The sequence below is a fragment of the Bombus pyrosoma genome, linkage group LG7 (assembly GCF_014825855.1).
Source record: "Bombus pyrosoma isolate SC7728 linkage group LG7, ASM1482585v1, whole genome shotgun sequence".
NCBI lineage: Eukaryota > Metazoa > Arthropoda > Insecta > Hymenoptera > Apidae > Bombus > Bombus pyrosoma.
Window position 1 is genome coordinate 19,593,396 of NC_057776.1, and position 14,260 is coordinate 19,607,655.

General features: G+C 47.9%; 1 protein-coding gene across 2 annotated transcripts in view; it reads left to right on the plus strand.

Moving 5' to 3' along the window:
- Positions 1-14,260, plus strand: part of LOC122569764 (leucine-rich repeat-containing protein 24-like) — a 144,947-nt gene that overhangs the window by 79,153 nt on the left and 51,534 nt on the right. Inside the window, exon 2 of one of the 2 annotated variants that reach the window (XM_043731325.1) lies at positions 2,453-2,498. The exons of the other annotated variant lie outside the window; for it this stretch is intronic. The gene's annotated coding sequence lies outside the window, so the exon portion shown is untranslated. The remainder of the gene's footprint in view (positions 1-2,452; positions 2,499-14,260) is intronic. 2 annotated transcript variants of the gene reach the window in all.

The window sequence follows — 14,260 nt, forward strand, 5'->3', positions numbered from 1 at the left end:
TGCGCAGTTTCGCCGGGAAATCGTGCACCGTCGATTCCCTCCCGTTTTTAATCATCGGCCTCGGTGGAATTAGCCCGCTGCGTTCGGGCTGCTTTCGTTGCGTATCGCGTTTTCTTCACCGACACCGGATATCGATCTTGCGATTTTGACGGGGAAACCGAGTCGAGAAACGTATCTCGCATGGACGCACCGGTTGCTCCCAATTGGACGCAGTCGTACGTCGCCTCGTCTGGCTTCGTTAAAAGCTTCTCGCTAGCAACCGCACCGGCGGCAACTCGACGCGGCCGGTGACATTGTTAATTAGAAGCGCGCGCGCGCGGAGTAGGGCGAGCGCAGTGGCGACGAGCGAAAAACGAACAGCGGAAGAAACTGCCGTGGTACGACCTTTTTAAAAAGGCACGCTTCGACGCACGCCTACCGATAAAACAACGATAAAACAACGATAAAACAACGATAAAACTAGGATCGCGTAAATCGACCGGTGGAGAGAGAAACGGAGGAGAGCGACGAGCTTTTTTCGATTCCCGACCGATAGAAAACGCTTCTAGGTGAACAGTAAAACTTAACGAACGAAATACCACGATCGTCTCGGCATCGGCAGTCTTCTACACGACTCGAAAACCCCGACCTTTCAACGAATCGCCGCTAATCGCGATTCCGTCAACCGGACCGCGACCGGATCCGTTTTATCCGGCTCGTCCATCTGTCTCTGCTTTCGCAAACTTATTATCCTCACACCTTTGCCTCGTGTCTCTCGTTTACGAGCCACGCAAAACAGCACTATCACGCGTCCCTGTCTCTCTCAGTTCCGCATCTCCTTTCGTCGCATTTACGGGGACTTCAATGCGGCCGATAGCCGCAACGTGGTTGGAGAAGCTGGTCCGCGCAAACGATTTCCATCGTTAATGTTATTAGAAACATCGAGGTTTCCAGTTGCGCGTTCCAGCCTGGCTCTACCTTCCGCGAATCTCAATATCGCGACGACATCGCGTAACGATATTCCATATGAAGATGGTTTACGGCATCTAGGTTCTGCCTCCCTTCACCTTTCTCACCATACGTGTTTCGATGTTAACACCCCCATGCCCGTTCGACGCAAAACCGAAAACGCAAAACCGCCGACACGTTTATTTATGAACTTTACTCGAGAGAGCGTTACTGTGTCGGTGCGCATGGCGTTGGAGAAACTTTTGTCTCGGGGCGTCGAGTCGCGCCGCGTCCTCCGATACAGTGGCATATGCCGAGTTCGAACCGGAAGCTAGCTTCCTGTAAACTGGCTGCCCATTTTAAACGATTTGCAGTATAATCCGTTTGTTGGTTAACGTCAAAGCCGAATATATAATATCGATCGCTCGTATATACATATATATACGGGCTTCGACGTTCCCCGAACCGTATTCGAGGATGCATTATGGTACATTCTGGACGGAAGCCGCGTTCTCGTGAAAAGTCTCGACAGAAGCCTGGATCGATCCACTCTATTCCAAAGTTTCGAGTCCTTTGTCTCGTTCCCATTGCCAAAGTAGACGGAGCAGAGTTAGTTGTCGGAGCACGCCGAGTTGAAAGAGTCCGATGCACAAAGGTCGGAGGAAATTACGGAGAAAGACGTATGCGCGATAGGTTTGAAAGGGGACGCGCGATCCAAGAACGAGGCTCGTTAAAAACGTTAAAAGGCCAGATCCTGAATACGGGTTTCTGGTTGTAACTATCGACGGAGTATAGATCGCCTCTTTGGTACAATTTTTATTATCATCGACGAATAGTCCTGGAACCGTGGCGTGGAGAAAGAACGCGCCGCGGAGAAACGGAGCGTAAGATTGATTTAGAAGCGCGGTGAGGACGGCGCAAGAGGACAGCCTCGAACGAGCAAAACGTGGAACGCTTGAAAGTCCTGTCCTCGGCGAAACTCCATGGAAACGTGGAGCTTCTTTCCGATCGTTATCGAAGCTGTTTGGAAATCGTCTCCACTCGTCGTTCCGATCATTCGAAAAATGTCACGCGTGGCGAACCCGGCCACCTTTCTAGATCTTCTAGTCGCGATGCTCCCGTCGGATAACGTGGATAACAACGTAGGAATTGGGAAACGAAGGCGTACAACGAGTCGTGACAAACGAGGTTTCGCCTGTTCCATGGTCGGGGGAGCGGCTAGATGAGTCCCAGGGCGCCGGTAAGATCCGGTAGCGGAGAAAAGTCGGAAATGGATTCCTCGGGGGTGCGCAAATGAGGGTAGACCGCGACGTAATATTACGAATCTCTCGCGAGCTCGGCTAAATTCAATAGGAAATTCGACCCGAGGTAGCTCAACCTATCCTTCCACCCACCCTTTCTGTCGCCGCGACTGTCCGCCACGATCACGCGTAATACACACGTACGCGCGGTAGTCGGTGGATAGGAAAGGAACGGAGGATAGTCGCATCGTATCTAATTGCATCCGTTGCCGTTTTTGTTTTAGGACCACTCGACGGATGAGTAACGAAGCGTGGCCCGCTGCTCTCAAGGTACACGGGATACGCTCCCTTTTCTTGTCTCTAACGAACCGTCGCGCAATTTGTATTCCGGCTTACCTGTCGACGTACAACCTGCAGACGCGTCGCTCCGTCTCGCCCTTTGTTTCTTACCTTCCTCGTTCACCTTTTTTCATTCTTTCTTTCTTTCTTTCTTTCTTTCCTCCCTCCTATTGTATCTCTCCCTCTTTTTACTTCGAGCTATCTCTCGGAACGATTTGTAGATTGTTTTTTCTCTCTCTCTCGTCTTTTTTCTTTTTGTATTTTTTTTTTTTTTTTGTACTCGAGACGAAAAGAGGTGGTCGGCCTCTTCTACGATTCGGCTGTTGTTCGTCTCATCGGGAGGAAAATTTAGCAACGGTCTAAAAGATGGCGAGAGATAATCAAGAGTTCGTTCCGCCAGTGACTTACATATCGGAGGAGATGTTTCTTTATCGACGCGCGCCATCCTAATTACTTTCATTCCCCTCGGTCGCATCTGCAGTTGGCACAATTAAGATAATTACTGGAAAACTCGACGCTGCGCTACGCTTGCGCGGCGTTTAACGTTTGGGCGATCATCCTTTAAGTTATTCGCGTTTGCCGTTCAATTAAACAAATTATCGCCGAATTTCACGCAACGTGCTCAAATTTCTACAGAAACGTTACTAATCGTTTTAATATGAAGGGATGATCAATGGAAATTCACAATCGCGTGGGATAAAGCGGGAGACCGGACGATATCGAATTTCGACCTCCGATTCCCAGAGTTCACGGATTTATCTACAAATGTTTTTCACTCGTGGACACGGGATTCCCACGATATCGAACTCCCTCACGATCATACGTTGGTCAATTTTCATTTTAATCGTGGCAATGCACCGCGGCGCTAAACAATTACGGTAGGCGCGATCGCGCGTTCGGATTAAATTCTTGGATATCGCTCATTAATTGACGGCCGCAGATTTCCGTTTAATTCCCCGTAATTTGAACGGGATTGACATGTATTTAGAGTAGCGGAAGGCTAATACGCAGAATCTTGGGAACCGATCGCACCCGTTCCATTTATAGCTTTCATATTTACGAATATTTGCTTTCTCGACGATACAGCACCGTTCTAAATTATGCCATACTTGGCAATTTTGTGGATCTATCGTCGGTGGATGAGCGAAATTCGAAATTGGAAAGTTTAATGGAGAAAGTGACGCGAATTTTAAGAGCAGAAACCTTCTCACGTTGAGTGGACTGGACGACCGTCGAGTTCGCTATCGAAATTGTCGCAAACGCGAGGGTTGCTCGTGATGAAAGCCGAATGCCTCTGAAACGTTTCTTCTATATTCCGTAATGGAACGTAATTTCTACGTTTTCTCGATTTATAACCTCGATTTCTAGCCTATCTGTCGTTCCAAATAATTCTAATATATTAGACTCGAACGATATCATCCGCGGCGATTTCATTTTGATCGAAAATCGACGACTCGTTGGTTCCTTAACGCGTTCTTAACGCGGCTCGTTTCCGTTCGTTGGAAACGTAGCGTGCACCAGCCGTAACACGATTCCGATTCCGTCGATTTTACCGAAACGGTCCGCAACGCAACAACTAAGCGAGTTTAATCGAAAATCGGAACGACCGTAACTCCAGCAACAAAATTTCGAACGATTCCGCACTGACCACCACCACCGCCACCATCACCACCACGTGCCTCGTGAAACGCCACGGTCTTTAATTATTCTTCGTACCTCGTGGCGTTTATCGATAGTTGCAAGGAACTAATTCGCTCGATATTTCAGGCCTCGGCCCGAATCCACGTCAAACATATTCATAGACGTTTCTGTACGCCAGTTAATCCGATCGAGCAATTATCGGAGATGCCGTGAATCTGGCGAATTTCGCAGGTGAGGAAACGAGAATTCGTTTATCGTTCAAAGGGTGACACGCATCGTATCGGGTATTCGGTATTCGGCGAATATACCGCGTTCCATTCGATGGGCATAGCGACGAAAAATAGCTTCGAAGGAATTTCAGAGACGAAATTCTTGTCTGTCATCTTTTTGCTAGTAACGTTTCGTGCGCTGCAAACGATTTTCCGACCACAAAGAGAAAGCTTTGACGTCCGTTTGCGAATCTAGGCAGCGCGGTCGAAACGATTTTTTTAATAATTTTAAAGTTTTTTCGTCGAGCAGTCCTCGTGAAATTATCACGAACCGCTGCGTAGGAGAGTCGCGAGAGTCGCGTCCAAGAGTAACGAAATACTACAGAGAAACTACAGAGAAACTACAGAGAACTACAGAGAACTACAGAAAAAAGCGGAACACGGGGACATTCACGTGCATCGGGTCCCCTCGATCGAAGATCTCGAGATTTTCTACTTTTCCCAACGAACACAGAGCCGAACGGATTTTGCTTTTCGACGCGCCGGCATCGCGGAAAGTGTGTTTCCGAAATGAGCGCAGTTTTCACCTAGATCTTCGTCGTCCCCGAAACCCTCTCTCGCAAAGGTATCGTCGCGAGAGAACTTTCCATCGATTGGATTCTTTCGATCGCGAGTTCGTTTATTATAGAACGGCTTGCTCGAACGGAAACTCCGTTTCGTTTCCTTTTTCTACCAAGGAAACGAAAACCTTTGAACACGTATGAGAAATATTTAACTCGGGATCGCTCATAAATATCGCCAGAGATCGTTGATCCCTAGTTTCCTTATAATCTTAGTATCTTGTATCGCGACACTATGAGGATGCAGAATTTCAAGAAAATATAAATCTATTAACCTCTATCGTTTCTAAATTTAACGGGTAACGAGATATTTCGCTCAGCGTTTCCTAGAAAATTTCCTTCGCGTAACACAAACTCCTTGCTGATATCGAGTTTCCGACTCGAAGAAAGTTTTCGACGAACGAACGAAACAAAACATCTCGGTAGCTGCCAAGTTGTCGAATTATAGCAATTCGTTGTTACATTTTATCGCAAATTCAACATTTTTCTCGCTCGTGGCTACTCTCGAACGCGATGCAACTCTCTAACGTTCCATTTAAAAATTGCCAGTTAACCGCGATGCTCGCGAGACAGACGTCCCTACTTACAAAAGAGGTGCGCGCGTTAGCACGTTTCGATTAACCACGTGGAAACCAAGCGACTCTCGTAGACGACAATTTTTCGCAACGGTCGAACGATCGATTCGTCGCATCGAAGGAATATTACGACCTAACATGCTGACTCGAAGCCGGTTTTACGTAACAACGTAATCCCTTTGATTCGGTTATTCGGATTTTACACGGCGAAATGGACGACGCTCGATCGTTAACGATTAATTTCGATCTTTTTTTCGGATCTTTTTTTGGGTCGTCTACCCATAGAGCCGGCAAATGGTTTTACGGGCGGAAAACAGCTTTAGCGCGATAGAAATTTCGTGTACGCGGAAACGCCTCTTTTTAAACGGACATAATCAGAGAACGGTAGTAGCATCGCTAATTACGTTAATTCTCCACTCCCGTTCGTTTGACTACCGGCGACAAGCGGCGACAAGCGGCGACAAGCGGCGACAAGCGGCGCTGAACGCATACAAAATGCAAAACAGACGTTCGTGTTCGTTAATCTTTTAAATCTGGTCGCGTTTGCCGGCATTTTTTCAACTGTTATACGATTATCGTGGATGAGCGGAGCCGCGCCGTTCCCTGCATCTCCGTGCGTTCGAAAAATTAACGCGTGCTCTAAACTTGTCTCGTTAAGGCGGATCGCTGGTTATCCTTAACTCTATTTCCGATTTTGATTCGTGATTTCGTCGTTTCCGTCTCCCCTATTCTACGTTGCTGAACGTAGAAAGAAAGAACGAACAAAAACCGGTAACAGGTTGGGTAAAGTTGCTGCGATTCATCTTGATGAGGAAGAGAAAGCGGAGAAAACGGAGAAAACAGAGAAAGGGGAGGGCGAAGGTTAGAAAAACCCGTAATAACCGATCGAAAAAGGGTAGAAAATAAGAGACGCGGTTGACTCGCTCGGTAGGTCGGAGATAGCGTTATCGGGATCGGCAACCAACCGGATAACGGAAACGGAGATACCGTTATCAGACATTCGCCTGCGAGCTCCACTAATTTTAACCAACGTTGGAAATATCGCGCAACTTTCGAGCAGCGAGTTTATCTCGCGATCATTCGGAAAGAGACGCGGATACAGGGGAACACGGTGTTGGAAGGAAAGGAGAACGAAGACGAAGGAAAACCAGCAGAGACTACACGGGGGGTTGGCTCGACCGAAGAAAAACAAAAGAGCCAGAGCCCAGCACTGTTTTATCGTTTCACTTATCTACCTACTTTGTGGCTGCTAGGGGTTTTAGCGTCTTTTACGCCGGCACGTAACCCTAAAAATTACGGTACAACCGTCGTACGACGCAAGTAGCTTAACGCGCAACATGGGTAACGATAATTAATTCTAACGCTAACGTCGCTACGTGAACTACGCGGAGACAGGCGGGCGGACAGCATTTCCTCCGCTATTTTTATCAATCGTGTTCTCGTTGAATTGTTTTCACGCGCGTTTAGAAACAACAACTATTAACAACGAATTTTAACGAATCAACGACAATTTCCAGCTTTGCGCTTCGCTCATATCTCCGGCGAAATTGCTCCATGCAGCTTTTCAATTCTCTTTTTCTTTCTTCCTTTTTCTATTTTGTACATTTTTTCCATCCTTTTTTTATTACACCGCTTCATCGTTTGCATCGTTTGCAGATAGTGGGTTGAAAACTCCGTTTAAAACCGAGAAACGTTACTGTCGGCAAATTAATTTCATTAGGTTGATCGATTTCGAGCCGAGGTAAAGGTTTCCGATCGAACGAATCGAAACGGAATCGTCCGCTTAACCAAGTGTAACTCCACTAGCCGCTAATACACGCGTATGCGGTTAATTAATAATCGGGCCGTTTACGCAGATTCGATGCTGTGCCGCCGCATTAATTGAAATTCGGTATCGTGCCCTGGCGTTATCGCGACGCTGCTCGATATCGTTGTTCGATCTGAATTCCGTTCGATTATCCGAACCACCTAAGGAATATTTAACGAACGAAAATGGCGTAGAAGTCGCGCGAACCGGCGCCAATGAAAGCGTATCCGTTCGTCGAATCCTTCTCCCGTGCGCATATGTTCCCCATCGAAATTTCTATCAAGCGCAAAGCACAGTTTTATGTTTTATCAGGGCGCGCGATGTTTCGCTGAAACGATGGCACTGAACGCGTTAGGAGGTGGTTAGCGGGACCGCATAAAGCGTTGGGAAATTTCCGCTTAAATCAACGATACGGCGCGTGTAATAGCCTGAACGCGCGACTCGCTGCGGCTGATCCGACGAAAACGAAGAAATATTAAAATTTGTAATGGGCAGAACGGGCGCTTTATTCGAGTGGAACGCATCGCGCGATTAACGAACTGACGCAACGAAATAAAATGCCATTGTATTATTTCCATTGGAAGCTGATTGAAATTCGAGGGAAATAAAGGTTCGCTGCGATGCCACTCTACATGACGCACCGTTTTCAAAGCACTCGCTACTCCGAGTGGGATTTCGCGACGCGTAAATTTTCCAGTCATTGATATCGCGCGAATTTCATCGATTCCAAAGGGAACAAGATGCTGACCGAATAAACATTGAAAACAAAAAAAGTCCAAAGCTTTTACCCGATCAGTTGATATAATTTTTGCGCATGGACATTTATTCGACCAGAATATTTCGCTTTGCGAATCGATCGGCCTCGAATTCTAACTTACGGTATAACTAAGATTTAAACGGTTTCGAATTCTGTCAGTTTCTAATTTGCTCGATGATAATTAGAGAAATTGCGTTTAGTCGATCGACGCTGAACGTGTAGCGGCTGTCGTTTCTACGAGAGGGAACGAGCAACGGATCGTAGGATTTTTAACGGATCAGAGAGACATTGTAAATTCGATTTAATTACGGTTTCGGTAACGAACAAAGGCGATTTATACCACGTTCAAGCCGTGTATACATAGCGTTGGCGCACAGATTGTTCGTTCGTTTGCGGTCTCGCGCGAGACGAGCAAACAATCGCGATAATAATCGGACACGGCCGTTTTCCAGTCGAGGACGAGTGGAAAGTCGGAACGCGATCCGAGGCGTGGTAATTGCGCCACGTTGAACACGGCGAGAGTCACGAGCTATAAATGAGACATAAATTTGTAAGGAGATAGGAATCGTTAGTGGCGCGAAACGTACGCGCGTCACCGGCACAATAGAGCCTCGCAGCAGTTTGTCGGTCTGACGCGTGCATATCGCACCGCACTAACTACTTAGTAGATAAGCCAATGCTTCGCGGTCCGTGCCCCTCCTGTCGCTCGGCCATTGCGTCGCATCGGCCTCTCGCAAGGATGCTACTTTTCAGAATTTCCGCTCGTCCGGAAGACGGTCTCCCCGTTGGATTTGTTTCTTGCTCGAGCTATTACTCGACGCAGGCAACTCCTACGAAGAGAAAAAAGATAGAAAGAATCGATACGCGAACATTAAACAGACTTTTCTTTCTACCGAGATCGTTTCGTTTGTCGTAGTTCGACAGGAATAATACCCTCGCGTGCAACGAAAAAACAAGAGGAAAAGTAGAACGTTCTATTTTTTCTGTTTTCTTCTTTTTTTTTTTTTTTTTCTCCACACCCAAGTGTATTTAATCCGAGATACGGCTCTCCAATATCGTAGATTAAAGGAAGCGCTCGGCGACTTTCCCAATATCGCAAGCTCTTCTTTAAGAAGGAAATAAAATCCACTGTAATCCGGTTACGAGCCATACGGCCGCTCGCCGCTGTCAATTTCGTAGCGCAGCGTGTGCGTTTTCCTAGCGAGAACCGTTTTTCGTCGTACCGTTTAAATCGAGGCAGGGCCATAATCGCGTCGGTGCACGTTGCGTGTCCATTGTGCAGCGAGTAAAGGCGCCGGTTACTGTTGCGGCACGTGCGTGTCGGTGGCCGTATACCCGCAACCAGATAAGCCCCTATCTCGACAGGCCAATAACATTAGCCGTGCACCGAAACCGGGATACCCCTAGCACGCGGGAATATTTCAACATGGGACCATTAACGTCTTGCCCTCGGCTGCTGCCGTTGCCACTGCTCCTCTTTCTCTCTCGCTCTCGCTCCCTCTATCTATCTATCTATCTATCTATCTTTCTCTTTATCTCTCGTTCGTTCGGTCTTTCGATTTTTTCCACCGTTTCAAATCCGTTCAATTCGCTCGCCTCTTCAGTTTCGCGAATAATTCCTTGGCACGATCGTTCTTTCATTACCAACTTTCCTCTCTCTCTTTATTGCCGCTGGAAGAATAGTTGCCTTTTTCAACGGAATTCTCCCAAAGTCGTTTCGTGTCCTTTGAAAATTGTACATTTCTCTCGCAGTCGAGTTCCGCTCCAAGTTGGACGAAGAAGAAACGTTAGAAATACGGTAACGCCGCGAGATAAAATTTAACGTTGGCGATTAATTCGGATCCGAAACAGCGGCAAATTGCCACGCTCCACGCACGCTCTAGCCTCTATCCGTTTCATCACAAAGTGCTGCTGAGTGAGAATATAGATACGCGGAATATTGCCGTTGTCAAGTAACAAGTCGGCTCGCAGCTGCTACTTTTACGCGAGTTTATCGCGGCAGTCGCTACGAGAGGGCCGATAAGACTGGCGGAACGACACCGAGCGGAACATCGCTCGACTTTGTCGTGCCGCGTCGCGTTATCTTTGCGTTAACGACGTGTACGAGTGTACGGTCTAGCTTACGTCGTGGGCGGTAGAACTGGCTGATAAATTCTCGCCCGTTGTGTTACCTTGACGTATCTGGGGTCTGCGTGCCGTGTAACAGTACGCGACAATATGGGTGCGTAATTGGCGTCGTTTTCGCGTTCTTGGGTGCCGATGTTTGAAAATTCGTCAACGTTATTCGTAATTCGTTATCGAGGTTTCGCTATTCCATTCCGAAAAGCGATCTACGAGTACTCGATCCGAGCGTTACAGCTTACAGCCGGCAACTATAAAACCGGCGAAATGCCGGATGATCTTCGCCTTGACATTTGCAAGAAGTTGCAATAGCCAGGAGGCGGCGGAGCCGCGATGCCGCGCGACGGAAGCTTTCGATCCGACGAATTCCCCCGAAACTCTGTACAAGCCGATAGAGGGAAACACCTGGTCGAGATAGGGCGTGTGGAATGGTCTGTGAACAAACTCGGCAGACGGCGGAGGGTGGGGGTGGGGGCGGGGGGAGGGGAGGGGAGAGGCAGAGATCGGTGTTTGACCGATTAAACGAAAATCCGTGTAAAGGACGTGCGAAAGTAGCTTACAGAGCGTTTTCGTTTGTATCGGTAATGCGACGATATCCAGTCGACGATCCGCGAAAATCCCTGCCAGATTTGGAACGTAAATTTCCTTGGGACGGTAGCACGAACCACCGCGATCGACCCGTAGAACCGGGGGATTCGAGTCGTCGCGTTGTCGATATCTCATCGCGGTGGGTATCGCGGAAGCGGATGCAGAAGCGACACGACACGATCGAGCGGTCGATTTCATTAAGCTGGTCGGCCGCGATCGCGGCACCACGCCACAGACAGTGTCGCTCCGTTCGTTACTCGTTAGAGTTTCAACTTTTTCAATCGCGTTAAAACGTTTGCACGAGGCGGGCAACTTTGTTCCTCGCGAGCGTGCTCGTTTGGGCGCGTCGTCGTCGGTGGGCGCGCGCGCGAGCGTCCGTTCCACGAGAGAAAAGAGGAAGGAAGCTTCCGTGTTGACTCGTCCCGGTTGTTTTAACGACGTGGAATATCGCCGGCCGACGACGTCGTTACGAAGAACAACGACGAGCTTTCGAGGTTATCGAGAGAACCGAAAAACGAGGCACGCGCATTAAGCCGACTCACGCTTTGTTCCGGCTCCACTCCGCTTTCGTTCTTTCGTTTGTTCGTCGTTTTCGTCCTTTTTGCGCGACGTCCGTCGCGCAATATCTCGGACAACGAGATACTATTTGCACAGGGAGCTAATTACGTTCGAGTAGTTATGTTTATGTATCGCCTTAATAACGCGACGAATAACGAGGCTTAATAGCCGCGGTATTAATCACGAACGAGTTACGGGGTTAGGCTGTTTGATAACGGGTGCTTCAACTGCCGCGTCTTCTTCGTTAACGGTTAGCCGAAGGAGGTAGAGGCTGAAACTAGCGTAAAACTGTTATTACCACTTATCACCTCGATAATTACTGTCTGCACGGAGAAGCAGCTAATTTATCTGTGTACAGAATCTTTAATGTAATTAACTCGGTGCCCTGTACCGATACGTTTCCTCTGCCGCCCTTCCTTCCCTTTTCCTGTCCATCGGAATCTTCGACGCGAATAATCCGCGAGATGCTGCTGCCGCCACACGAAATTATAAAACGGTTACTCCTTCCTCGAAATTTATATGAACCTGTTCGTTTGGATACCAGCGCGTTCTCGGAAAGCAGCGAGCTCGCTGCAAAATCGACCTTGCCTTTGTTTCCTCGCTAAACGAATTGTAACGCACGTACTGATTTTTCCCGAGGAAAGTTTCGTTTCGAACGCCGAGCGCGCACTTCGGTCGCACAACCTAGAGCAAAAAGATACACGAAACTCGTATAAAAGAGTGTTTGCACGATATACAGGGCACGTCTATCAAACACTTTCGAATCGAAGATTCTGCCGGGTTTCGAGAATCGCTAAACTCCGTGTCATCGAGGATCGAGCGTTCCGAGAATGGAACGTTCGAGAATCCACCATCTCCGGGCTCAAACATTTCTGAACCGAGCGTCAGCGAATAAAACATTTCGCAATCGAACGTTTCCCAAATCGAATGTAGCCGAGTCAACGTTTCCGAATCGAACGTTGCCGGAAGCGACGGTGAATAGAAAAATGGGTTGGTAAACATACTGAAAAACGAAGGAGGAAAAAAATGTCTATTTATTTTGCTCGACAAAAAGCTTCTCCTCCGGCAATCGTCGATTCCGACGGCGGAAAGCTCGCTGAAACGTGGATCGAACCGTGTCGATCTCCGCGAGATTCGAATCCCTTTTCTATCTTCGTTCTTATCCCCTCTCCTTCTTTCTCTCTCCCTTTTTCCTGGCTGGCGATATATTAATCGCGATTAAGGGAGAACCGGTGTTTCGTCTGCTCGACCCCGGGGCTCCGGTTACGCGAAAGCTAGTACGTTACACGGTTGCTCTCCACGGAAATGGTGTTTCGCGTTTGTCGCAGGCCGGCGTGGAGCGGCTTCGCTTTGGCTCGTATAGAGCTATCGATTTGCCTGCAGCCGGAGAAAAACGAACGAGGACCGGCCCCTGTCAGATATCCCCGGAGATTGATTCGAAATTGCGCGTTCCTGTCGTCCACGCGGCCCGTTGTACAACCGATTAGTCCCATGGCTAATATGATGGATTCACGGCTGTCTAGTTAGCCTTAATTACTTTCTTCTCTTCTTTTTTTTTTTTTTTTTTTTTCTTTTTTTTTTTGCCACCGAACCAACTCGTCCGCCTGGAAAATTCGATTCCACGCATTATCGATCACGACGTCGATAGATGTATTTTCAACGCGTGCTGTCACAGTTTTACGCGTTCGCTCCTTTCCACCGTCGCCGGCGTCCTTTTCTTCCCTCTGATCCAACCGTTCCAAACGGAATATCGATCTTTCCGTTTTGGAAAAACAACTCTCTCTCTCTCTCTCTCGTTTCATTTTCCACTAGTCTACGAATACGAACAACCGTGTATCTCGAAGCGAAACTCGTGGAAACTATCGATTCTTTGTCGCGAAACTCGCCGTTAAAAACCATTAAAGACCAGCCAAATTTAATCGTATATCGTCGTTCATTTTTAGTGTTCGTCTTTTTACGTTTTCGAAACCATACATCTACGACAGTCGAATGCGCACCGTTCCTTTAACCGATTGAACATTTACTAACATTTACTCCCCGCGATAAGATTATTTTACGGCTCCGCGTAATAATGCAATATTTAATGCCTAATATATGGCGATATTTAATAGGTCACCGTGATAATAATTCTTTGCTTCAATAATTATCGCATTAATTAGTTTCATCGGCCAGCGAGTATATTCCGAATCGAGCAACAGAGCTCGATATTACGTATATCCGAAATACTAACTAGAAAATCTGTCGTTCTATAATCGATGAACAGCTGTGTGTCCATTCGTTTACGCAGCAAGCGCGAAGCGAACGAAGACGATGGTTTTACTTTACCGATGGGTTGACGAAGCTTTCGAAGCAAGAGAAAGGCGGAGACTGGAGCACAAAGAGGAGGAGGAGGAGGAAAAGGAAGGAAGGAAGGAAGGGTGGAAGGAAGGAAGGAAGGAAGGAAGGAAGGAAGGAAGGAAGGCAGGAAGGCAGGAAGAGTCGGGAGGAACGAAGGTTCGCGTGGCCTCTCCTTATTACCCTATCGGTTAATCCTCTTATCGAGCAACGGGCGGCTGCTTTCGCTCGCTTCGACCGACTTTAAACTAATCTAAAATGCAGAGAACAGTAAGGCGCGTCGGGGTAAGGTGTAGTAGAACGGGGGTGCGGCCGTTGATAGAGGTCAGCGCACCGCACCGCCACAGTAATTGCCCCTATAACGAACCTTTTCATCCGGATGAATGGACGCGTGTATATTTCAGCTCCCACGACCTTTTGCTCTCTTTCCATCGTGTTTTTTCATTCGCGTGCGCTGCAAACACGACGACGAGCCTTGTGTATCTGGTCTCGCTGGCCTCCGCCTTCGGCCTCGCCATCGAGTTTCCAAAGAGAAGAGCAGAG